The sequence below is a fragment of the Belonocnema kinseyi genome, chromosome 6 (genome assembly GCF_010883055.1).
Source record: "Belonocnema kinseyi isolate 2016_QV_RU_SX_M_011 chromosome 6, B_treatae_v1, whole genome shotgun sequence".
Classification (NCBI taxonomy): domain Eukaryota; kingdom Metazoa; phylum Arthropoda; class Insecta; order Hymenoptera; family Cynipidae; genus Belonocnema; species Belonocnema kinseyi.
In genome coordinates, this window is record NC_046662.1 from 10,631,226 (window position 1) to 10,658,121 (window position 26,896).

Here is a 26,896-nt window from a genome sequence, read left to right on the forward strand (position 1 = left end):
AAATTTTTATCAAAACAGACGAATTTTCAAACCAAAAACATGACATTTCAATAAAAAAAGTTCAATTTTTAACCAAAAAATATTTTTCAATAAAGATAGAAACAAAATTTTAACGACATTATTGAATTTCGAAGTCATAAAAGACGAATTTTTTTACAAAACTGTTGAATCTTCAACTTGAAAATATGAATTTTCCACTAAAAGTTAATTTTCCAACAACTTAATAGAATTTTTAACCCGAAAAGGATTTTCAATAAAAAAGTTGAATGTTCAACAAAAAAGATACAACCAAAAATAAAAGTTGAATTTTCAGTTGAAAATATTAATTTTCAAAGATGAATCTTGACAACAAAAATTAATGAATTTAAAAAAAATGAGTTTAAAATCAACCAAGTATATTCATTTTCAAACAAAAAATATTTTAATTTTAAATAATAAATAGTTGAAGTCAATCAAAAAAGAAGAATTTTCAACAATATAGTTGAATTTTCAACGCAAGAGAAGACATTTCTACTAGAATTATGTATCATCAACCAAAAAATAATTTTTTTTACAAAAAAAGATAAAATATCAACAAAAATTGTAGTACCTATTATTCCAACAACAAACACTGTCTATTCAAAAAAATAAAAATCGAATTTAACAAGATAAGACGATTTTTCAACAAAATAGTTAACATTTTTAGCAAGAGTAGAATTTTCAAGCTGCAAAGACAAACTTTCAGGCAAATGGTGGAAAATTAAAAAAAAGAGATTAAACATTAATAAAAAAAGTTGCATTTTCAACCCAATAGTTGAATTTATCAGCCCTAGAAGACCAATCAAACAGTAACATTATCAAGCCGAAAAGACTAATTTTTTCCAAGTCACTTAAACTTTCAACTAAAAATTAATTTTTAACCAAGAAACATCACTTATCTACCAAAAACTTTTAATTTTCAATTCAAAAGGACGAAATTTCTATCCAGAGAGGGGAATTTTCATAACAAGTTATATTTTGAACCGATAAGGCTGGTTCTTTAAATAAATTTCTTACATTTTTAAAGAAAAAATTACATTTTTAACCAAATAGTAAAACCTTTAACCAAAAGGATTGAATTCTGGACAAAAAATATAATAGAAGACTTTTCAATTAAAAAGAATGAACTTTCAACCAAAAATAGTTGTGTTTTTTTATTCGTTTCTATTACTTCTGTTCTCAATTAAGAAAAAAAATGAGAAAAAGAAGTTTCTTGAAAGCTGAGAGAAAAGCAGAATTCTTTAAAAAAGGGGGGAGAAATAGGTGAATAGGGGAAAGAGGGTGAAGTCTGCATTAACCTATAAGTTCTATAAACTTATATTCATGGAAATGACACGAAAGAACAATTAAATTAAAAGTCCCATTCATTTTATAGATTTTGGCAAAGGTAATATAGAAGATCCTATCTAAATATTGATAAGGGAACAGGGGACAATAATGGGTATTCGAATTCACGGTTGAATGAATCGATAGTTGGACGACCATTACTCATAAATATAAATATATATATATATATATATCGTTAATATTGTGGGTATTATATGAGCACATATCGAGCAGCATGGAGGATAAAGTTCGAAACGGTCTCGTATTTACCTCTCGAACTGCATCGTGCAACAACCCCTCGATCAAAAGAGGAAGTCCTCGAAATTTAGAAAGGGTGAAACTCATCTCACAAATACTGTTATAGTTCCCCCAGTTGCCTCGCCCGATAACTTCCTTGAATTGTCAAGAAGAGTGAAGACTCACTCACTTATATTTCGCTTTTCACTGAGGAAAATCTTGTTCACTGGTTAGTTTTCAGAAAATAATTTAAATCGACAATTAATTCTGAAAGTAGGTATCTAACTTTGATTGAAACTAAATGTACTGAAAGGTTAAATTGGTGAAATAAATCAGATTTATGTCCTGTATTATTGTGCGATATTTGCGGTAAAAGGCTAATAGAGAAAGTCAGTAATGAAAGAATCTTCAAATATGTGGTATAGAGGAGACACTAGCTAACATATACGTAGAGAAGACACTAGTTAACATATGCGTAGAGGAGACACTAGTTAACACATATGCGGAGGAAAAACCTAGTTAAAATATGCGTAGAGGAGACACTAGATGAAATATGTATAGAGGAGGCACTAGTTGACATGCATGTCGAGAAGATACTAGTTAACATATGCGTAGAGGAGACACTAGTTAACACACATGTGGAGGAAAAAACTAGTTAAAATATGTATAGAGGAGACGCTAATTAAAATATGTGTAGAGGAGACACTAGTTAAAATATGTGTAGAGGAGACACTAGTTAACATATTTGTAGAGGCGACACTAGTTAACACATATGCGGAGGAAAAACCTAGTTAAAATATGCGTAGAGGAGACACTAGATAAAATATGTATAGAGGAGGCACTAATTGACATGTATGTCGAGAAGATACTAGTCAACATATGCGTAGAGGAGACACTAGTTAATACACATGTGGAGGAAAAAACTAGTTAAAATATGTATAGAGGAGACACTAATTAAAATATGTGTAGAGGAGACACTAGTTAATATATGTGTAGAGGAGGCACTAGTTAACATTTGTGAAAGAAATTCGTTGAGATGGTTTGGAAATGTTAAGAGAATGAATGATAAACGACTCACAAAACAAGTATATCAGAGGCGAAGTAAATGGTAGCGTACTCAGAGGCAACCCGAAAAAAAGCTGTTGGAATGTGTGAATGAGATCTTAATTCGAAAATATATAAAAAGCCATAGAAAAACAAGAGCTTGCATCAGAAAATGCATGGACGTAAAGGAAGCGAGAGAGGGGTGCCAGGACAGAAAGGGTGGCGACAAATGGTATAAGAAATGCATGAAGAAGAGTGTCAGCGGAATGAATGACGCCTGAAACGAAACACTGTTTTCTACTATAAAAAGTGAGAACATAGTAAATACATAAGTAATAGATGACCTATATTTTTTGGCTAAATTAACTATAGTTAAATTTGATTAGCAATTATTGAAACAATAATTAATTAGATCAGTGTCTGATTTCTTCAATTTACAATTAGTCTATAGATTATTATAAGCAAATCGATTAATTTTTTATCAATTTAAAGTACGATACCAAAAGAGATTAATTTTTAACGAAATAGTTGATTTTTTAACCCAAAACTACAGTTTTTAACAAAGAAGAGATTTTACTGAAAAAAAGGAAAATTAAAAAAAAAACTACATGAATTGTCAACTAATTGTAAAACAAATAATTTTGTAACTAAATATGGAATAGTAGTTAAATTTTTAGACAAATAAAAATTAGTTAACATTGCAACCAAGTAATTGAATTTTGAACCACAACAAAATTAGTTTTCAACCAAAAATATTAATTTTATTTTCTACCTGAAAAATGGATTTTCAAACAAAAAGATTAATTTTCTACCAAGAAAAATGAATTTTCCACAAAATACAAAAATTTGCAACCAAATATTCAATATACAGTCAAAAAATGCAATTTTGAATTAAAGTTATTTATCTTCAACACAAAAAAAATATTATTGTTCAATAAACTAATTCAACTTTCAAACAAGTAATTGAATTTTTAACAAAAAAATAACAGTTTTGAATAAAGTAATTGAAAGCCATTTAAGCAGTTCAACTTTTTACAAAAAAAAGGTTTTAATTTTAAACAAAAAAAAGTTTAAATCAAACAAATCGACGAATTTTTGAACAAGAGTTAAATTTTCAACTAAGAAATATTTTTCAGTGAATAAAGAAAAAAAGGCAGATCGATGCATTTTTTACAGTACAGACAAATTCAACCAAGACAATGAATTTTCCACAAAAGAATTGAGTTTTCAACCAAGAAAGATTTTTTAGACCAAAAAAAAATCATAAAAAATGTTGAACTCTCAAGCCGAAACACGAATTTCCTAAAAAGAAGTTGAATTTTCAAAATGAAAATATGATTTTTTGACAAAAATAGTTAATTTTCAACCAAATAGTTGAAATTTCTTACAAAACAGCTCAATTTTTAACTCAAAAAGGAGAATTTTAAATCAGGCAGGAAAATTTGTTCACAGAACTGTTGAGTTTGCATCCAATTATTTCAATTTGCAACCAAAAAAATATCACTAAAGGGAAGAATTTATAACCTGAAAATACAAATTTTCTACAAAGCAGTTGAATTCAACCATAACGAAAAATTTTCAACAAATTAGTTGAATTTTGAACCAAGAAAGATTTTTCAGTCCAAAAAAAACAAAGATTTCATCAAAAATGTTGCATTCTCAAGCAAAAAAGAAAAACGAATTTTCTAAAATTCAACCTGAATCTATGCATTTTTCACATAAAAGTTAGTGTTCAACCAAATACTTGATTTCTTTTACTAAACAGATCTATTTTAAACTCAGAAATGTTCTTTACCAAATGAGATGAATTTTCAAGAAAACGTTGGTGATTATTTTTTAAAAATGTTTTTTATTGTGACTAGATAATAATAAAAATAAAAAAGACGAAAGAAATAAAAAGAGGAGGAAGTGGATTTTGCTAGTTGCCTTCTCATTTTTCTTTCCTGTTTTTTATATTTGTCCAAAAAAATTGTGTGTTTTAGGAAATTTGTTAACTTTTTTCAAATTGCACTAGGGACATTTTATGGTGGTTGTCCAAGTTTAGTCGACAGATTGTTGTTTTTATTTTCAGGATTTCTGCACATTAATTTGATTACTGGACGTTAAATGGGATTTTAACTTTGATTTTAATCTCATTTAAATTTCTTAAATTTTAATGACTAAATAGTTAAACTTTCGAGCAAACGAGGTTAATTTTCAATAAAATAGTTGAACTTTTAATGAAATAGTTAAATTTTCAGGCCAAAAAGACAAAGGTTTTAGAAGACAGTTGAAATTTCAACCTCAAAAGTTTAATTTTCAAGAACCAAATTTATTTCGACAACAACATTTAATTTCAATCCAGAAATATGACTTTAACAAAATAGGCTGAAGCCTCGGTAGGATAATTGTTCAACGCTCCACTCATGAATAGTAGCGTTCACGGTTCAATTCCCGCCTGAGGCAGATTTGTTCTCGTTTCTCTAAACATCAGTCCAGTAATCTACTTTATGTACATTTCAACATCAAAAATAAAAAATAAATAAAATAAAAAATTATATTTTAAAAATCGCCTCTTATTAGATAAATAAAAAACAATAGAAGCTTCCCATTATTTTTTAAATCCTAATAACATATGAAATTGCTTTATCATATATCATAATGAATCAAACTTAAGCGGCAGTGTTTAAAAAAAAAATCATAATTCCAAAAGGAAGAACTGATTTGTAAAAAAAGCTAATTAAGAAAATTGTAAACTCATTCAAGTTTTATTAACTTGTCGCTTCCTGACGTATTTGTTGCATGCGCCAGAGTATAAATCATACACATGCGAGTACATATAAGCCGTGCCCAATGACAAATCCGCAAGAAAAGAAAGTTTCGATTTCGTATGCGTGTTCCATTGGCACTTGGTCAAGTCTAATTAAAACTCTGAAGTCTAGTCATTTAAACAACTTTAATTGAAAATAAACTCAACCCGAAGATAATTTCGATTTTTAGTGCCCTTTCTATTTTTAAAATATCCGTTTTCTTCTTTTTAATTTCAATTTCATAGATCAACTTTAAAAGTGAAGTCACGCAGCTCAAGCTAACAATTTACCTGCCTATTTACTCTGAATTTCTGGATGAGCCCTTCTTCTGAAAAAGTGCCGCGCTTAACGGTATCGTTAATTCAGTGACAGTTACGCCTGTCTTTCTCTATTCAATTTGTGCCACAGAAAATATATATAGATGAAAAAATAAAAATAACAAAAAAAATTATAAATTACAATATATTTAGTGCTTTCAGCTATACTGATTCTTATCTCATTCACGTCTTGTGCGCCCACTCACTCCGTTGAAGGCGATCACACACAGGAAGTATTTGGGACGCAAATTATTTCTTTTTGCAGACTCATTTTTTTAAATTTCTTCTCGGTGAATCTTCAAGGAACATCTTTGTAATATTTAATTATTTTTATAATTAAACCGTCGATTAACCACGTATTTGACGTTTATTTTGCGTGATAAATAAAATTGACGTAGATACAATATTGGATTCGACAAGAAGCCAACGAGATAAATTTTCAAGAAAATAGTTGAACTTTTAACCAAATTTTCAACAAAGAAAGATTACTTTTCTACTATAAAAGATGAATTTCCAATCCAAAAGAAAAAATTATTTAACAAAAAAGGTTGCATTTTTAACCAAATAATTGAATTTTTAAGCGACCTATTTTTCAACAAAGAACTAAAGAAGATTAACTTTCTACCAAAGAAGAATGTCAACCAAAAAAGTCAACTAAATAGCTAAAGTTGCAACTAAAAACCACTCATTTTCAACAAAAAGTGGAATAGTTTAATTTTCAGTTTAAAATTTTATTTCCATCCTATAAAGACGATTTTTTTAAAATCAGTTGAATTTTCAATCCAAAAATGTTGATTTTGTACAAAAAAAATTCATTTTGCTCTAAAATTTTGCATTATCATAAAACTAAAAGAATTTTCAACTGAAAAATATGAATTTTTACAAAAAATCATTTTTATCCAAACAGTTACATTAACAACCAAACCAAGAAGATTAATTTTCTACTAAAAGAAGAATATTCAAGAAAAAGAATGAAAATGTAACAAAATACTGGAATTTGAATCCAAGAATATAAAAGTTCAATTTTCAGGTGAAGAAAAATATAATTCTCAACAAAAAAGAATGTTCAAATAGTTAAATTAAACCAAAAAATACGAATTTTCATCAAAAATTTTTAATTATATATCAAATTCTTGAATTTTAAGTCAAAAATACTCATTTTCAATAATCAGTTGAATGTTTCACCCAAAAATACCAATTTTGAACAAAAAGGTTAATTTTCAACCGAAAAGATAAATTATCATACAAATACATGGTTTTTTAACCAAAACATACGAATTTTCAACAAAATTGTTTAATTTTCTACGAAATTATTGATTTTTTAAGTCAAACAGATCAACTTTCAACAAAACATTTAAATTTTCAACAAAAAAGAGTATTTTTCAACCAAAAAGATATTTTTTTACCCAAGATTAATTTTCTACAAAGAAATGAATTATCATAAAAATACATAAATTCTCAAACCAAACAGTTATATTTTAAGCCAAAAATATGAATTTTTTGAAGACAGTTTTTCAACAATTTTCAATAACAAAAATAAATTTTTAACCAAACGGGTGCATTAACAACTAAACCAAGAAGATTAATTTTCTACCAAAAGACGAATATCCAAGAGGACTAATAAAAATATTCAAAAAAAATAGTTCAATTTGAACTTAAAATGGAAAAGTTCAATTTTCAGTTATAAAAATGAATTTTCAACATAAATTAATTTTGAACTAGTTAATGTTCAATTAAAAAATACGAACCTTCAACAAAAAAGTTAATTTTCAACCGAAAAGATTTTTTTTACCCAAGAAGATTAATCTTCTTGGGTAATTATTTATGAATTCTAGAGTATTTATGAATTTTCGACAAAATAATTGAATTTTTAACCAAGCAGCAGAATTTTTAACCTTGAAAGGTGAAGTTTTAACTATGAAGATTAATTTTCAATCAAAAAACGAATATACAACTGAAAAAGATAAATTTTCAACAATTCATCAAAATTGTTTAATTTTTAACCGAAAAAATAATTTTTTTAACTCAGAAGATTAATTTTAAACCAAAAAATATGAATTATAAAAATAAACTAGTTTCCAACCAAATAGGTGAATTTTTAACAACAAAAGAACTTTCTACCAAAAAAGATGAATTTTCAGCACAAAAAGACGAATTATTAACAAAATATATGAGTTTTGAACCAAAGAGTTGAAGTTTTATTTAAAAACAATTTTCAAACATATAATTGAATTTTTAACTGAAAAGAATTAATTTTCAACTAAAAATGAAACGATTTTTTTAGCATAATAGTTAAAGTTTCAAAGAAAGAGATGAGTCTTAAACCAAACAAATTATTTTTTAACTAGCAGTTGAACTTCTAAATTTTCTACAACATAATTAGATTTTCAAGAAAATAGAAGAATTTTTTTCCGAACAAGATCAATATATTTTCCAATAGTGTTTGCAATTTAATTTTTTCTTACTGTCCCTTCTTACTAATTTTTAAAAAATAGTATAATTTTAATCAATCATAGCATACTTTTTCGGTAAGAACATTCTTTGCAACTTTACCGCTTCCAATTTTAAAAATAAGTAAATAATCTGAAAGTATGACTTTTATTTAAAAAAATTTACTTTACCAAATATTGTTTAAACGATTTCACATAGAAAAATTTACTTTTAAAATAAGAAACCGTAAAGTTCTAGAGATGATTTTCCCCGGAAAAAATAAGTTTTTCAATGATTAAAGTACAATCTTATTTTTAAAATTGGTAAGAGCGATAATAAGAAAAAAAAATCAAAATAATTTTTTTTTTGAGTTAACAATTTTTTTATTAAAAAGTATGTTTTTCATTTGAAATTATATCATCAGTAATGATATTTTGATTTTTAAAATCATAGGAAAAATATTTTTTCATTATCGGCAATGAACGGCAAAAAACGGAAAAAATTTTCTTGAAAACAGGGAAGAAAAGAATTCTTCCAAGGGAAAAGAAGGGAATAAAGTTAAAGCGTATGAAGTCTAATAAATTGTTTTCAAATTTATCAAAGATAGTAAGTTTCTTTCCATCGGCCTCTAAAGAAATTTTTTTTTAAATAACAGAAAAAAAATTGTATGATGTTCAACTGTGGATTGTATTTTAGGAGAGTTATTTTTGAATACGGTTTTCAAAAGGGAGGAGAGTGACAAAATATTTTTATCAACTCTAACCGCAGAATTTGCGGTTCATGATTCATGTGAAGAAAATAGGAGTACAGAGTGTATGACGTTCCGCTATTACGAATTCAGTTTATAAATAGAAGTTTGATTTACAAACATCACACAAAGAATAACGTCAAGTTTTATAAAATATTATTCTTAATGTACTGTAAAATTACTAATATTTGATAAATTGCAATAAACAATCACTCAAAACTAATTCCATTCGTTTTTAAACAACAAAAAACAAGAAGCCGCAACCAGTTTTAACAAGACAGTTCTTGCACTCGATTTTTCTTTATTGTTTATTTCTTTTTAATAGTTTTTTTTTATTTATACTTTCCATAAATAAAAATTAAACTCAACAACTTTTGGGTTGAAGATAAATCTAACTGTGAAGGAATCTAATTGTTTAACCTTGTCAGCCTAGATTGGGTGTATTATACCCGGACGATATTTTCGGCTCGCTATCTAGTTTTTTCAGTTTAGCGGAAACATTCATAGTAATATGTTGAATTCATCTTAATAATTTTACAGTATTCATTTTTGTGAGACTTTTAGCTATAATCTAAAAACAGAAAAATTCCCACACGCTAATTAGAACCAAAGATATTGAAGTCTAGGCTGAGAGGGTTACATTTTTTGCATTTTCAAACCAGCCACTAAGTTTAAGTGAAACCAAGTGCACTATATTCTTCATAGGCTAGAGACAAGATTAATCATCTTTTTTTTTTAGTTAAACATGGAAAAATAGAAATCTCCGCTATCCAGTACATGATACGATGACATTTAGATATCGAACTGCATCTATAAATAATTAAAGTCCGATAAAGAAGTACTAAAATAATTTTGACCTATTGTCAAAAGAAGCTTCTTGTGTCGGGATCAATGGACAGCATAAATTTCCTTTTGACCAACTAAATATATAACCTAATTAAGAATCCTAAATCTGATTTGCATTCGCCGTAAGTAGTTTATGCATGTTCAACAAAATAGATTAATTTTGGAAGAAGATCCATTTTCACACAAAAAGATGAATTTTCATCTAAAATGATAAAACATATAAAAAAAAATCTCAATCAAAAATGTAATATCCATCTTTCAATTAAAGAAGATGTTTATTTTGAACCAAAAAGAGTTGAATTCTTTTAAAAAATGAGAATTTTCAACAAAATCGTTTAATCCTCAGATGATTTTGCAAACCAAAATGGCGAGATTACAACAAATAAATCGAATTTAGGAATAAATAAGATTTTTCAGTTAGAAAAGAGAAAAAATGTTAATCAATTTGTTAAACTTTCAAGCTAAGAAGACGAGTTTTCTCCAAACCAATTCAATTTTTAACCATATGATTATTGTGCAGCCAAACAGATGCATTTGTAACTCAAAAATACGAATTTTTAACAAAGTAATCGATTTTTTAAATAAAAAGAAAAGTTCCATTTGCTGTTAAAAATGAGTTTTTAAGCAAAAATTATTCCTTAATTAATAAAGAAAAAAATTGTCATCCAAAATGTTGACTTTTTGAACTAAAAAGACGAATTTTCTTCAAAATAATTAAATATCAAATTACAATATATGTGTACCCGACAAAAAGTTAATTTTCAACAAAACAGTTCAATCCTCAGGCGAAAAGACATTAATTTTCAACTGAAATGTTCCATGTTTACCCCCCCCCCCCCCCCCCCCCCCCCCAATGAAATTTCCAACTAAGAATAAGAATTTTCAAGAAAATAGTGGAATTTTTGCTCAAGACAGATTTTTCAACCAAGACTGAAAACAAATTTGAACCAAATTGTTCAATCAAATAAAAAAGGGGAATTTTCTACAAAACAGTTGCATTTTCAAGCAAGCAGTTACATTTTAAATTGAAAAGAATGATTTTTTGAATTAAATTGTAAATTTTGACACAAAGACGAAATAATATTCAACAAAACACATGTTTTTTTAATTAAAAAAAGATACATTTTGAACCAAAAATGAAATAAATAAATTTTCGGCTAAAAAATTAATTTTCAAATAATGAAGATTCTTTAGTTAGTAAAGAAACAAAATTTCTTTTAAAATTTTGACATTTGAAGCCAAAATTTCTACAAAACAGCTGAATTTTTAACTTAACAATGCGAATCTTTAACCAAATTAATTTTCTGCATAGCAGTTGAATTTTCAACCAAATAGTAACATTTTGGACTACAGACATGAATTTTCAGTTAAAATTATAAATCTTCGAACAAAAACTAAAATAGTTCCATTTTTAAACAGTAAAGATTCTCTTTAGTCAATAAAATATCAAATTTCATCCAAAATGCAGAATTTTCAAGCTAAAAAATGAATTTTTTACAAAACGGTTACATTTTCAACCAAATAATTAAATTTTGGACTAAAGAGATGAATGCCCAATTAAAAATATAAATCTTCGAACGAAGACTAAATTAGTTATTTTCAACCAGTAAAGATTCTTTAGTTAATAATTAAACCAAATTTCATCCACAATGTTAAATTTTTCAGCTAAAAGATGAATTTTCTTAAAAACAGTTAAATTTTAAACCTGAAAATATTAACCATTGACAAAAAAGTCAATCTTTAACAATAAAGGACGAATTTTCAGCAAAATAAGTACATTTTCTACAAAATATTACGAGCTTTCAACCAAAAAAAAGAATTCTGAATCAGAAATATAATTTTCTATACAAAAATAATTAATTTTTTAACAAAAATTGTTGGTAATCTCTGACCGACCTCTTAATGAGACGTACATTAACCGTATTTGCAAGGGCGATGCCTATCCGATCACTGCCTACCTGTTTGCTCTACCCCCACCACCCAACTTCCCCTCACGAAGCTGAGGCACCGCGAAACTGCTTCCGTCAACCTTTGTCAGCATGGGGTCCTTTGTACCTAATGAGGAATAAAATACGTAAGATAACAAATTTCTGTTTTGCAATAAATAATTTAATAGATATTACTTTCGAAATCTTTTTTTGCCATTCCAACGATACGTTACTTGCTTTAATAGGTTGAAAATTAGAAAAAGTTTTTTTTTGTTCAGAAAAAATAGTTACAGAATTTTGGATTCCAAGTTTCAAGTCTTTTCCAGCTTCTGTTCAAAAGCAATTTAAAAATCAAAACCTTACGCCATCAATATTTCTAAATGTTAAATTGCGAAATAAAAAAATTATTATATTTCGTATTTTATTTCTGGTAAGTACAAACGACCTCCGCAGCAGCCTTACAAATCCTCAGCTGCGTCAGGGGAAGTTAAGTAGTGGGGGTAATGAAAACAGGTAGACCGTGATCAAATGGACATAGCCTATTTACAAGATGGTAATCGCTGCGGGAGACGATTGAAGGAAACGGCAAACTAATTATAGGTAAGATTGGAACTTTTATAGACTTAGACAGTGATACACAATCCATTATCAAATTATAGAGATTTCCTGATCATCGCTACAAGTTTCGTGATCATAAAGTTGAAACGTTTTCTACACGAGTAACTATGTAACCAGTTTACAAGCTGTCATAGGCGCACCTGTCCCACGCACATATATTCCAATTCGAAGTGCACCAATATAGCAATAAATTCGCCATCGGTTACGCCCCGTTAACAGCAACCGGATCCAAATCTACTGCATAGACGTTTATGACAACAAAAACACTTCACCTACGCAAGTCAACTTTTACCTATTTCTAAATACCTAAAATTAAGTTTCAACCAAAAAATATAATTTTTCAACCGAAAATGGAACAGTTACATTTTCGGTATTAAAGATGAATTTGTAATCAAATATATCAATTTTAACAAAAAATATTATTTGTTTTAAGAGCGAAATGAAATCTACTTTCCCATAAATAATTTTTTGAAACGAAATCAAAGAGTGAAAAAATTCACAATTCAAAATTAGATTCCCGAACTACCCCGTTTTCGTCTCATTAGACACAAATACATAACAAAGGAAAAAAGGAGAAAAAGGAAATGTCTCGAAAGAAATCTTTTGTATCTAAATTTTATACAAAACATGTTTGAACTACTAGCAATTTTTGAAATGAATGAATTTTTTAAATTGTTTCTTATTCTATTCGTATAATGTGATAATATAAATAGATTCAACTAATACTTCCGTTTTCAATTCAATTCAGCCAAAATCAATTTTCAGCAAAAAATGCAAAAAAGACATTTTAAGTAAAAAAATCAATTTTCAACCCCCCCCCCCCCCAGACGAATTTCCAAGTATAAAATAATAATAACCAAATAATAATAATAATAATAACCAAAATAATGAATGTTCAACCAGACAGATTCATTACCCCCAATACACAAATTTTCAAGCAATAATGGATTAGTTAAAGTTTAAGTTAAACAAATTAATTTTCAAAACGAAAAAATGAGTTAAAAAACATAGTTTTCCAACTAAAATGATTATTGGTCAACCACGAAAATTAATTTCTATCGATAAAGCTGAATGTCCAACAAAATATCTCAATTTTCAACCCAATAATTACATAATCAACTAATAAAAACATAAAAAAGTTAAATTGTATGTTAAAAAATTATTTTTTAGAAACAAAAAACGAATTTACAACAAAATAGTTAAATATCCAACCAAAGAAGCTAATTTTCAAATACAATTATGAATCTTTGATGAAAAAAAGTTAAATTTTTAACTAAAAAAGATAAATTTTCAACAAAACATGGAGCAATGAAATTATAAGTCAGTTTAAAATGAATTTTTAACCTAAGAAATACATTTTCATCTAAAATGATAAATCTTCAACAAAAATAAATTTTCAACCGAAAAAATATTTTTTGAACTAAAATGCCGAATTGTTACATTTTCATTTGAATTAATTAATTTGGAAATGACGTATTTTTAACAAAATAATTTAATTTTTTAACCAAAAAGACGAATTTTCAATAGAAAAATTGAATTTTCAACCAAGAAAGATTTTTCAGTCAATAAATAAAATAAATGTCATCCAAAATATTGAATTTTCAAGGCAAAAACTGAAATTTTCTACAAACAGTTTAATTTTAACTTGTCATTTTCATCTTCTTAATTAGTCGAAAATTCATTTCTTTTTTATTTCAAACTCCAATAGATTTGTCATTTATGTATTATGCCGAAAATTCGTCTTTTTGTTGAAGAAAATTTTATTCAAAATTTCGAATTTTCAATCAAAAAAATACGTATTTTCTACAATACAATAGAATTTTTAACACAAAAAATATGAATTTATAAGAAAAATCGTATTTTTTTATCAAACAATTAAATTTTTACCACAATAGTGGAATTTTCAACAAGACAGTAATAATAATAACAGTTGAGTTTTCAACCAAAAAGGATGAAAAAAGAAAAAATTTTCTTATAGAAAATAAAGTTAATTTTCCACTGCATCCTTTTTCATTTTGGTCCTCAAGTTTATAAAAGCTTAGTAAGATTGGGGGGGAGGAGGGCAAATATTAAGGTATCTTACAGGGGGTGGAGATGACAACTTCAGAAAAAGACCTTGCATAATTTGTGGACGACCCCTAACACATTTTGGACTATTTTGATTAATTAAAATTGTATCAAATTAGACCAAACAAAAAGATACAAAGAAAAAAGATAATAGATCGAACACGACAAAACTCTTGAAAGTTTCTTTGGAAATATTAAATCCTTTTTTTTAAAGGACATCCAGTCCAGTTTTTGCCATTGAATATCCCAGTTAGGATATTGTGTTCATCCCATAGAATACCAGTTTTTCTTATGGGTCATTACAGGACATCCAGTTTTTATAAAAAACATACCTAAAGGAAGAACTAGAATTATACTTCAATGGCTTTTAACTACCACTACAGTCTACACTATAATTTCCAGAGTGCTCTTTTCTGATCTTAATTAAATATCTCAAAGGTGGTATTTCAGTTTGCTCATTATTGCCAGAGGCACTCGACCCAATAGTTAATTGCAGGTTCTTTTTGTCTTTCAAACGGGGTATCACGAAAGTGAACGAGAGATAAGATGCAATTGAGGGGTTGATAGTGATACTATGCACTATCATAGATTGCAGACGTAATTGCTCGAACACCAGCGGCCAGCGCATAGATGCTCGTTTCATAAACAAACTGTAATATAACAAGAGACATAAGAGAGAACATCCATTAAGCGAAAGGACGCTTTGTTTCGGAACACTACCTACTACCACTCTCTCTTTGACCCGAAGGTGCGCAAGCACAATTACCAACCATCCTTATTTAGCAGAACGTCTCAAGTTTCATTTTTTCCTTCTTATTGTATCTTCTTCTTATTTTATTTTACTATCTTCCTTTTTGAAAGCGCATATAGCAACCCGTAAATAGCTCTAAGCCTGATCGCAAGCCAGGTTTAAATATGCATGAAATGCTTATTAAAGGAATTACCCTCTTGAGGTGTTGTTGATGAAGGCTACGTACTATCAAGATCTGAAGGTATGAGATTGATAGGAATGGTGAACGTAACATCTATCTTAATTTTATAGCCCTTTTTGTGTTCATTTTTTATTTTGTGTAATAAAGAAACTACAAGAAAATTTCCTCAGGATTCTTCAAAGGAACTACTCTAATTACCCTAATGGTTTTTGAAAAAACATAAAATAACCAACGAATGATGAATAGTAGATGTTATTGTCTGATAATAGAATCAATTTAAATTTGTCACTTTCATGGTACAAATCAAAATATCTTTATACAGAACGTTCACTTCGCCAAATCTTCTCAGAAGAAAATCAATCCCCATTTTGTGTCCTTGTCATCTTAACAATAATAAAATTGACAAATACAGAAGATCTGTCAAAATAAGAATGCCAGTCTCCCAAGTTACATTATCTAAGATAGCTAATAAATAATATTTACCTATGAATAACACATCCAATTTTTTAAATACAAACAAGTAATAGATCATATATGATATAATATCTGATATTGGCTGTTGATAAATAAATGATGTGTATCTGTTAAAATAAAACATCTACTTACGAATTTTGGCTTAGCTTTGCAGAAAATGAATGATCAATATACGTCCTTATTATCCTAGAACAATGGAAAATACTATTGTTCTTTCCGAAATAAACTTGGTAAGAATCAACAACTTTTAATTGATTCCTAACAGAAGCAGATCCTTAAAAAAAAAAGAACGTCAATATTTTTCATCAGGCGATATAAAAAACCTAATGGATAATAATATTTCGCAAGCATCTATGATGAGGAATGTTCTATTAGAACACTAGGTTTCTAGACGTTAAGAAAAATCACGTATAAACAATAAATACAAGTTTTTACTTCTTTAGAATAAAAAAGTCATAGATGATCCATTATGTTATTAATTAATTGAAATTTGATACTGTAAATAAATTACCAAGATTTGTTTAAGAGAAAATTTACTTTCGGAATTTGATTTTCCCTTATCTTTCCAGAAAATCAATGTAGTTCCTACCATCCTAGAACAATGACAAGTACTATTGTTCATTCCTAAATAAACTTGACAAGAATTAACATCTCCGGAAGTGATTCCTATCAGACAAAGATTCTGAAAAACAAGAATGTCAGCCTCTTTTATTTGATGAGCTAAGATACCTAATGGATAATAATTAATATTCTGCAACCAGCTATGATTAGGAATATCCTATTAAAACACTAGTTTTCTCTATATTAAAGGAAATCATCCGTAAACAACAAACCTAAGTTTCTACTTTTTTACAATACAAAAAGTATTAGATAATCTATTATGATGTGATCTATCAGAATAATCTCAATTGCAAAGAAATGGGATTGAGAATTGGTAAAGGTCCTAGATCTGTTAAACAGAACATATCTACATTCGGATTTTTGCTTAGCTTTGCAGAAAATCAATCAATGTGTGTCTTTACTATCGTGGAACAATGAGGAATACCATTGTTCTTTCCACAACAATCATGATAAGAATCCACATCTCCTGATTGATTCCTCACAGAAGAAGATCCTTGCAAACAAGAAGACCATCAGCCTCTTTCATCAGACAATGATCCAAGGCACCTAATGGGTAATAATACTGATCACACATAATAGCTAATAACAATCAGATAATCTTTAATGTACATCCTGACATCCCACGCATCAATCTGGTCCAGAGAATATCCGTGGGGTCTCTAATTGGTCTTGATGTCATTAAACTCCTCTAAGTCATTCCCAACAAAAGGAAATTCTCTAATGAGATAGAAACAAGTCAACGAGTGTGCGCACTTGTTTCCAAAAGTGTTTGAAGTTTCTATCTGGGTTTTGTTGACTCTTCCGAGCACCACTTCGCGGGGTGACTTCGCAACAAGTCCACTCATGAGAAAATGCTCAGAAAATTTGGAAAATTCGCATGAGGATGAAAAATAAGAAAGAGTCGATCGATCCTGTTCCACTGGATGTTGGGTGCAAGGACCTAAGGGCGGATTTAAAAAACGGGAGGCAATGATCGCAAAGGTCAATGGCGTTCGTTTGTTTATTATGACGCAAAGTGGTAGGTGTATTAACCGGGTGGCATAGGTGGCATGCGCGAGTTCGATGTCCGGATAGGTGAAAAATCCAAAAAATTTCTCCTCCCATACCTGATTTAGAAGAAGCTGTTTGTGGTTTTCCTATGTGGGGATAATAATCCTTGCTGTGGGCCTTTTTTGGTATTAACTGAAGCACATTTCAACGTACATCCGAACACACCGGGTCTCGCGAGAGTCAACGAAATGCACCGAGCACCGAACTGACAGTTACCACGGGTTGTTCATTATTGAAAAATCTGCCTCGCAGGCTGCTCTTGCGCAGCCGGCACGATACTACCGACCTCCCCACTACCTTAAACTCGACGCCATTTACCAACCATTCCTCTCCCCCGCAAACCCCACCCAAAACTTCCAGTTCCCATCAACAGGGACGTAACTAGATTTTCTATTTTAGAAGCTTATTGAGATGATGTAGAAAAAAAACCGTAAGCAGATTGTCCAATTAAATTTTAGAAATGACAGGGTGACCGTTTTAAACAGGGAACAAAATTTCGGATCATTTCTCGGTTTTTTCCTGGTTTGCAAAAATTGTCACGGTCATTGAAATTAACAAATTTTAACTCTTAAGAACATATTTTTTCATTTGAAAAATCTTAATCGTTTTTTGAATTATTGGGGAAAGGATCGCAATATATAAGGACACGTCTATTTGACCCATCTAAGTTTTCCTTTTGTTTAAATAGTGCGATTTTATTAATGTTTAATTTGGCATGTAACTGACCAGCGGCTTTAGAGCCTTAGATAAAATAGTATTACTTGTAAAATTGCATTATTTAAACAAAATAATATTTGCAAAGGGCCAAAAAAATGTGTCGCTATATATTTCTAAACATTTCCCAAAATTTCAGCACAACATATTTATTTTTCTAATAATGTGATGTATCACATGTCATACTGCCACATGCCCTTGAAGCTGATACTTTTTGCATTTGAAGTAATCAAAACTAAACTGCAAATTAAAGCACTTAAAGTAAACTGTAATAAATTTTAAACTATTAACACTGAAGCTTAAAACAATTTTAATCTTGAATTTTTTTTATTGAAATGCTTCATAATTTATACGTACATAATAATAACTTTTATCAATTTTCAATGAAACAATTTGTTATTAAATGCCGTTAAACAACACAATTTTAAATTTCAACTTTTACAAAATGAACACTTCACAGATTTTTGGAATGTTTTTAAAATTAAAAGTTTACTTATAAGTTGTTTTAAATTAATACTTGTTCAATTGCTATTTATATATCAACAATTTTTTTTCATATTTTTGTTTTACATTTTTTCAAATTATAAATTGTTTTCGAATTTTTGTTTAAACTTTTATATATCTTTTAAGATCCCTCGAAGTTTTCCTACATTAAAAAAAACATTAAGAATTGAAAAAATTCCCTTAAAATCTTCCGAATTCTTTCTTCATAATTTTGAAAATTAAAAAAAAATTTTTAAATGTTCTTTTGAATTTAATTTTTCGAAATAGAAAATCATACTGAATTCACCTAGTAATATTTTTAAAAAAATGTATACTCTAGAAACCTTTCGAAATTCTTAGGAAACTTTTTAATTTTTTGTTCAAAATCTTCAAAAACCTCAATTTTGCTTTACATTTGTTTTAAATCTTTGCTAGTTTGTAATTATTTTTAAGTCTAAAAAAATTGGTATTCTGAAACATAAATCATCTTAGTTTGAAAGAGATTTCGTATTTTTTAACAATTTTGGACTATGTGAGCGTTTTTCGTCGGATTTTTGTTTTAATATAAAAAATTATATTCTAAAGATGATTCCAAATTTTGAACAATTTTACGTAATTTTAGCGTAGTACACTGCAAATGTTCATTTGAAAATAAAAATTATATTTGAACGTCTCATTTTTTTAATACTAATTTTAGGAACAATTTAAGGTCATGTTAACGTTATTTATCAGAAATTTGTTATTTTAAACAAAAATGTTAAATTTCAAAGAATATTTACCATTTGGAACAGGTTTTTGTTATTTTATGTTATTGCTTTACATTGACAACTGATATTTTTATTTAAAACCCCCATAAGATTTGTTAATAATAAATCATTGGATTTCAAAGTGGATTACAATTTTTTAAAACAATTTTAGGTAATTCTCGCGTTTTTCAGCAGAAATCATTTAAGTTTTCAAATATTTTAATGATTATTTACATTTTTTAACAATTTTAGGATATGCTAACAATTTTCACCGGAAATCATTTATTTCAAACAAAAACATTAGGTTTAAAAGAAGAATTTTATAATCTTAAACAATTTTTCGTCAAGTTACATTAGTATTTTTCGTCGCAAATTGACATTTTTGAACAAAAATTTAACGGTTTGTTTGTTTATATATTGCACGAAAAATATTATGTATTAATTCACCAATTATCAAAAAAATCTGCCTGCTTTTCTTCTCTATAATTATTTTAGGTAAAATATACTATGAAATACAAAAATGTTTTATTTTTATAAATTTTTTTTTAAATTAAATAATTGAATAAAACAAACAAAAATCGCGCGCGTCTTTATTTTCTGGCAATACAACTATTGTGGTTACGATGATCCTTAATTTAAAAAAAAATATTTTTATTGCATTCTTAAGACATTCTTAATGACGTATGAAATAGTTAATTTCAGAAAGTAAAATACTTACTCATTCATGAATTTTCAGAAATTTCAATTTTAGGAAAATGATTAAATTATAAATAAATAAAATAAACTGAAAATTTTAATATTTATAAATTATTGTTATTCCTCGTAATTCGAAAGTCAATTTATGTTAGTCGCCCTAATTTGGAAAAAATAAAATATAAGGCTGTAGGCCATTTTTAGCATCAAAAATACTAAATTTTTAATGGTAAATTTTACGTTAGGGCCTGGATAAATTTTGATTCGTCATTGCATAGAGGACGGGAAAAAGTGGGGGATCTGGTCTTCCGTTGTAAAAATCATTCACTACGCCACTGCGATTGCCAGTTGACAACAACCATGACAACAAACTATAATGTAACAATTATATTATACTATACCATTAGAAAAAATGTTAATACCTGATTATCATTTACCGTAATTTCTTCAATTTTTTATACAGTTCACTGATTTCCATAAGGTTCACATAGCCTCGGAATTTAATTAGTAATTGCAACTATTGCTCTAGAAAATTTTTTCAAGGTTGCTTGATGATTTCAGGGCTAGCGTTAACAATTTATCAATAGTTTTCATATGTAGCGATTTAATTAAAAATAAGAGAAGCATTTGCGCTGCAATACAGTTACGTTACTAATGTAAATTTTTTTTTTTTATTATCAGAGAATATTTAAAAATGGAAAAAAATTATAAAATCGTTTTAAATAAATAATGATTAGATAAATATAGTATTAATGACCATGATTAGATCAATAAATAATAAATAAGGAATATAATATAAGGTATTAATCGAAACTTGAAACGGTTTTCAAGTAAAAATTACCAAATTAAATACTTTTGTTTAAAATAATTCGAATATTCTGGGAGCCTAGCAGTAAATACACGCTCGCGTTTGCTTTTCTGAATTTTTATTTCATAACAATAAAAGTATAAATAATTTTAAAATCGATTAACCAAATTTTTAAATACTAGATTCAAGAATTGTTCGGAACAATTAATGATTAATCATTTTGATTTTAAACCATTTAAAATTTTAAAAAGAACATATTGAACGAGTTTTAATTGAAAAAGTTTCAAATAAAACATTTTAAAGTTTTGAAAAAATGACAAGATTTCGAATGGCATGAAAAATAATTCAACTTGCATAATTGCAAAATAAAAAAGTTCAAAACTGAACAATATCAAATTGAAAGTGTTTACAATTTTTAAAAATGTAATCAAAAGTCCAAAAAATTGAAAAATTTCAGGCAACAATTTTGGAAATTATGATCAATGTCATTAACAAGGATTAAAAATTGTATTATTCAAAGTATTCAAAATTTACAATTTTTTTTTGAATTAAAGAATTTCGAAAATAAATGATTTTATATTAAAAATTTGTTAAATAATACAATTTAAAACCGTTAAAAATTTAATATTTTCAAATTAGAATTTTGAGAAATGGATAATTCAAAATTCAAAGAAATTTAAAATGTATGGTTTCTAATTAAAAGCTTTCAAATTGAATACTGCAAAATTGAAATTTTTTTATTTAAATGATACAAAACTGTTCAATACAAAAATGATTATTTAACGAAAAAATTTATTAGAAAAATTTTCCTAAAATAAAAAAATAATTAAATTCTCCATTATTTTCACAGTTCAAAACCGAAATTTTTAAATTTATAAACGTTTAAAATTTAATTATTTTAAAGAAAAGTCTGAAAAAAGGTCATTTTACATGACAACCATTGATGATAAAAAATTTCTACTTTGGAACGTTAAAAATTAAACGAATTCGAGCTTTATTTACAACTGAAATAATTGCATAGATAAATTTTCTTTTTAAAAAAATTTTGTTTGAACCAAGAAAAAACAAATCAATTTTCAACAAAATTTTAGAATTTTTCAACCAATAGAAATTCATACATTTTCAACTAAAAGAGATCAATTTTCAACTAAAAATGGAACAATAAAATGTTCAGTTACAAAAACTAATTGTCAACAAAAAAGACGAATTTTGAACAAACTATCTGAATTTTCAACGAAAAAAATAAATTTATAACAAACTATTTAAATTTTCTACCAAAAAAATTAATATATAGAAAAAGAAAGATTAATTATCAAGAAGTAATATTATTTTTTTTAAACAAAGAAAACAAACAAGGACCGTAAAAATAAGTTGCAAACCAAAAAGATTTTTTTTTCAACTAAAAAAAGTCGAATTTTCAATAAAAAAAGAATAACCTCCAACCCAAAATGGCGTACCAAAATTTTCAATTAACATTTTTTTTAATTTCAACAGAATATGTAGCAAAATTTTTAACCGAAGAAATAAATTTGCAACCAAAAAAAATAGGAAGTTTAAAACAGGAAGATTGACTTTTTAACAAAAAGGTACAATTTTTAATAAATTATTTGATATTTAGACCAAATTATTGTTTTTTGAACTGAAAAAGACAAAATTTTGACCAAAAATTGTAACCAGAAAATAAATTTTTATCGAAGATAGGTAAATTTTTAACAAAAGAGATAAATTTTCAACCAAGAAGATTAACTTTCTACCAAAAACTACGCATTTTCAACAAAATGGAATAGTTAAATTTTCAGTTGAAAAGTGAATTTAAAAAAAAAAATAATTTCTAAGAAACTAGTTAGATTTTCAAAATAAAGAATTCAATTTTAACCCGAAAAGATGCAATTTTAACAAAAAATATTAATTTCTAAACAAAGAAATAAAGTTTCAACCATGAAATACATTTTCAACAAAAAAAAAAATGAACTTTCCACTAGGAAGATTAATTTTCAAAAAAAAAGTAAAATTTTTAACACGATTCTTGAACTTTCAGTCAAAGTGTTAAAACTTAAATTAAAAAACTTAAATTTTTAAATAAAAAATGGAACAGTTCATTCGTCAGTGGAAAAAATAACTTTTAAATAGTTAACTATTCAAACAAACAAATTAATTTTTAATCAAGAAGATTAATTTTCTACTGAAAAAGATCAATTTAAAATAAACATTTGAATTTTCAACTTAATTATAAATTTTTAACAAAAAATGTAATTGTTAAATATTTACTGAAAAAATCACTAATTTTCACCGTTAAAAACGGAAGAACTTTGAATATTGTGCGCCTTTAAAGTTTATTTATTCTAAAACTTTTAAAAATTATGTGCTATATCTAATTGGAAACTTCTAAAATGAATGAATTCGAAGATAATTATTATTAATAGACAAAAAATACTTTCTTGACTACTAAATAAAAAATCAGAAATTTCCTTGGTTATTGAAATTCAATACCAATAAAATGAAAAAAAAAAACATTCGCCCACGCGCGCGGAAACAGTCTCCTATTTGAAAAATAACCTCAAAATGAGTACGAAAATATATATCCTATATTTATCTATATTTACATACCTGTTGGATCTATTTTTAGCAATGCTGGAATCACCTAAATTTTCTCATCATCACCTTTCATCTGCTCTCCACCCACGTTGAAGATTTAAATCACAAAAATATTCCATTGCCGACAAAGTTCTACAAACAAAAATTCATCACAAATCGAGTACACTATCCGACATAAGCGCCAATCCCAAATATAGAAAAAAAAGTCTACTTTAACTTTTAAACGTATAATTAGAAAAAATTCAATCTATCGTAAATTAAAAACTATTATAAACGTTAAAAACGTTTTTCACGATTTTCCGAAACACCGGTAGCGCCCGGGACCGGCCTTCGAAATTTCCGTACTACGCATGCGTCCCGTCAGCAACCGGATTGATTGCACTTAGCGCGCTGATTTGAAATTATGAAATAGGCAAAATCAACTTTTACAACATATAATACTTGTAAGACGAATACAAATATGAAGCAACCTTTGAAATTGATATTTTTGATAAAAAGTGAGCAGGAATGAAAAATTCCGAAAAATAAAATTCCCGAATTGTAAAATCTTCGACAGTTTATAATGTTACTGAATTTGAAAATTCTTGACCGAGAACATTTTCTTAATTATAAAATATCCGAACTATGATATCCCCGAATTTAAACAAATAAAAAAATTGTGTCTCCTTCAATATTATTAATCAATTAAAAATTAAAAATGCAATAAATTTATCCAGGAAGAGCACAATAGTTAAAAGAAATATATTTCCTAATGCAAATTTTTGTTTGAAAATGTGCACAGTATTTAAAAAAATACAAAAAATTTTCTGAAAATTCGAATTGTCCATTAAAAAAAATTAAGAAACTTCGAGATAAATCAGTGTTGAATTGAATCCCGCAAAGTGTGTTTAAAAAATATTATTAGGTTCGGAAAAATTGTAGGGATAAATCTCTTTTTTTATTTGATTATTGTATATTTAACATATAAATAATATTGATTAAATAAAATTTTTTTATGGTTTAAATTTTAAGATTTTCTATTTCGGATATTTTATAATCCGGCAATTTTCTGCCGGGGATTTTAATATTCCGGAATTTTCCGATTCGCGATGTTTATAGTATCAGGACTTTTATTTTTCAAGATTTTTCAGTTGTTCCAAAAAAATGTATTCCTTTTTCTGAATTTATACTTTTTGATTAGAAATTCAACTAATTTGCGTAAATATTGTCTTTTTAGATAAAAAAATAGTTTTGATTCAAAAATAAATCATTTGTTGATGATTGATTTTTTTTGCTTGAGGCTTCAACTACTTGTCTGAACTTGGCGATTCATCATTTTAGAATCAAATTTCATTTCTTTTTTCAAACATTTAAATATTTTGTTGAAAATTAGATTTTTTAAAGTGAAAATTTATTTTTCCACTGAAAATCTTTAACTATATTGCACTTTTAGTAAAAAATGTATTTTCTTCAGTTCAAAATTCAACTATTGGGTAGAAACATAACTTTTTATTGATCTTTTTTGGTTGAAAGTTGAACTATTTTGTCGAACGTTTATTCAATTTTTTTGTATGAAACTGTTTTTTTTTTTTAAACTAAAGGTTTAACTATGACATTTTTGGTTAAGAATTTTGATTCTTTTATTTCAAAAATAATTAATATTGATAGGTTACTTTTTAACGCAAGAAATGAATTTTCAATTCAAATGATAAATTTTCAACAAAAAATTATTTTTTAATTAAACCAAGGAAATCTATTTTCAATAAAAAAAATTCATTTTTAACTATAAAAGTAGAATTTTTCAGAAAATACTTGAATCTTTAATCCAAGAAATTAATTTTCAACTAAAATTATCAATCCAAAACCAAAAAAATCAATCTTTAATCAAATAGTTGAGATTCCCGTCAAAAGGATAAAAGAAATTTGCCAGTAAATTTATGAATTTACAACTGAAAAATATAGATCTTCCACCAAATAATTTATCAATTTTTACGGAAAATTTAATTTTTACAATAACAGTTTCTTAAATTAATTTTTTACTATAATGAACAATCTGCAACCAAAAAAATAAAATTCTTGATTAAATAGTTAAATTTTTAGTGAAAAATTAATTAACAACAAAAAAAGCTGATTTTTAACAAATAAGTTAAATTGTCAACTAAGGTAATACATGCGTTTACACAAAAAGATGAATTTTTTAATAATGAAATAAAATTTCTTCTAATGACATACGTTTTCCACAATAAAAGATGAATTTTCATCAAAGAACATTAATTTGCAAAAAATTCATGAATTTTAAATAAATTGATGAATTTTGAATTAAACTGATGAATTTTCAACTATTAAAAGTAAATCACGAACCGAAAATAGTATAGTTGAATTTTCGGTTAAAAAATTATTTTTCATGCAAAAAAAATTCTTAAAAACTAATTTCGTTTCCAAACTAAGAAATTTATTTCCACCCAAAAAGATACATGTGCGACAAACAAAATTAATTTTTAGGTCAAGAAGGAAAATTTGAACGAAGAACATGAATCTTAAAGAAAACAGATGAATTTTCAAATAAGAATATTATTTTTCTACCAAGAAAAAGTCGAATTTTCAACAGAATACTTAAATTTGTATCTAAATTTTTGAATTTTTTAAACTAAAAATATAAATTTTCAACCAGAAAAGGAGTATTTAAATAGTCAGTTTGAAAAAAATTTAGCCCATGAAAAACAAATTCTCTAACATAGATGACTTTTTAATCAAATATTTGAATTAAAAAAAAATCCACCAAAAGCGACAAATTTCAACTAACAATTTTTATTTTTAATTTAAAAAGATAATTTTTTAATCAATAATGTATTAGTTAAATCTTTACTAAATAAGTTCAGTGTCAATCTTATTTATAAATATTTATTTAATTAATTCAAAAAAGTTATAAAATATTAAAAAAATTAATATAAGTCTTTGACTAAAACAAGAGAGATTTTCAATTAAAACTGGAATAGTTCAATTTTCAGCAAAACAAATTAATTTTCCACTAAAATAAAATGAAGAATTTAAAAAAAAAGTATTGAATATCGAACCAAAGAAATAAATTTTAAACTAAGGTGATGAATCTTCAACCTTGACTCTACAATTATTATATGTTGTAAACAATTGATTCGTAAATTTTGTAATTTCAAATCAGCGTGCTATTGGTAAACTAATCCGAATCCTGAAGCAACGCATGCGCAGTGTGCAAAATATAAAAAATTGGGGGGAATCCAAGACGTCTGCGCGCCGAGGGCCAAACAACAAACAATATCAATCGCATTGAGCAAAACTTGATGTTGTAAAGAACATGGAAAACAAATTTTTTCACCACAAGTACATATTGAACATTTCTTTTTTACATAAAAGGATATTCAATTTACGAATAATATCAATTCTCTTTTTCTACCGA

At 26.8% G+C, this 26,896-nt stretch overlaps 1 protein-coding gene across 2 annotated transcripts in view; it reads right to left on the reverse strand.

The window, feature by feature from the left end:
- The window catches only part of LOC117175231 (tyrosine-protein kinase Src64B), a 205,809-nt gene extending 188,153 nt beyond the window's left edge, over positions 1 to 17,656 (reverse strand). For both annotated transcript variants that reach the window (XM_033364897.1, XM_033364895.1), the window contains exon 1: positions 17,502 to 17,656. The gene's annotated coding sequence lies outside the window, so the exon portion shown is untranslated. The remainder of the gene's footprint in view (positions 1 to 17,501) is intronic.
- Positions 17,657 to 26,896: the final 9,240 nt, after the last annotated feature.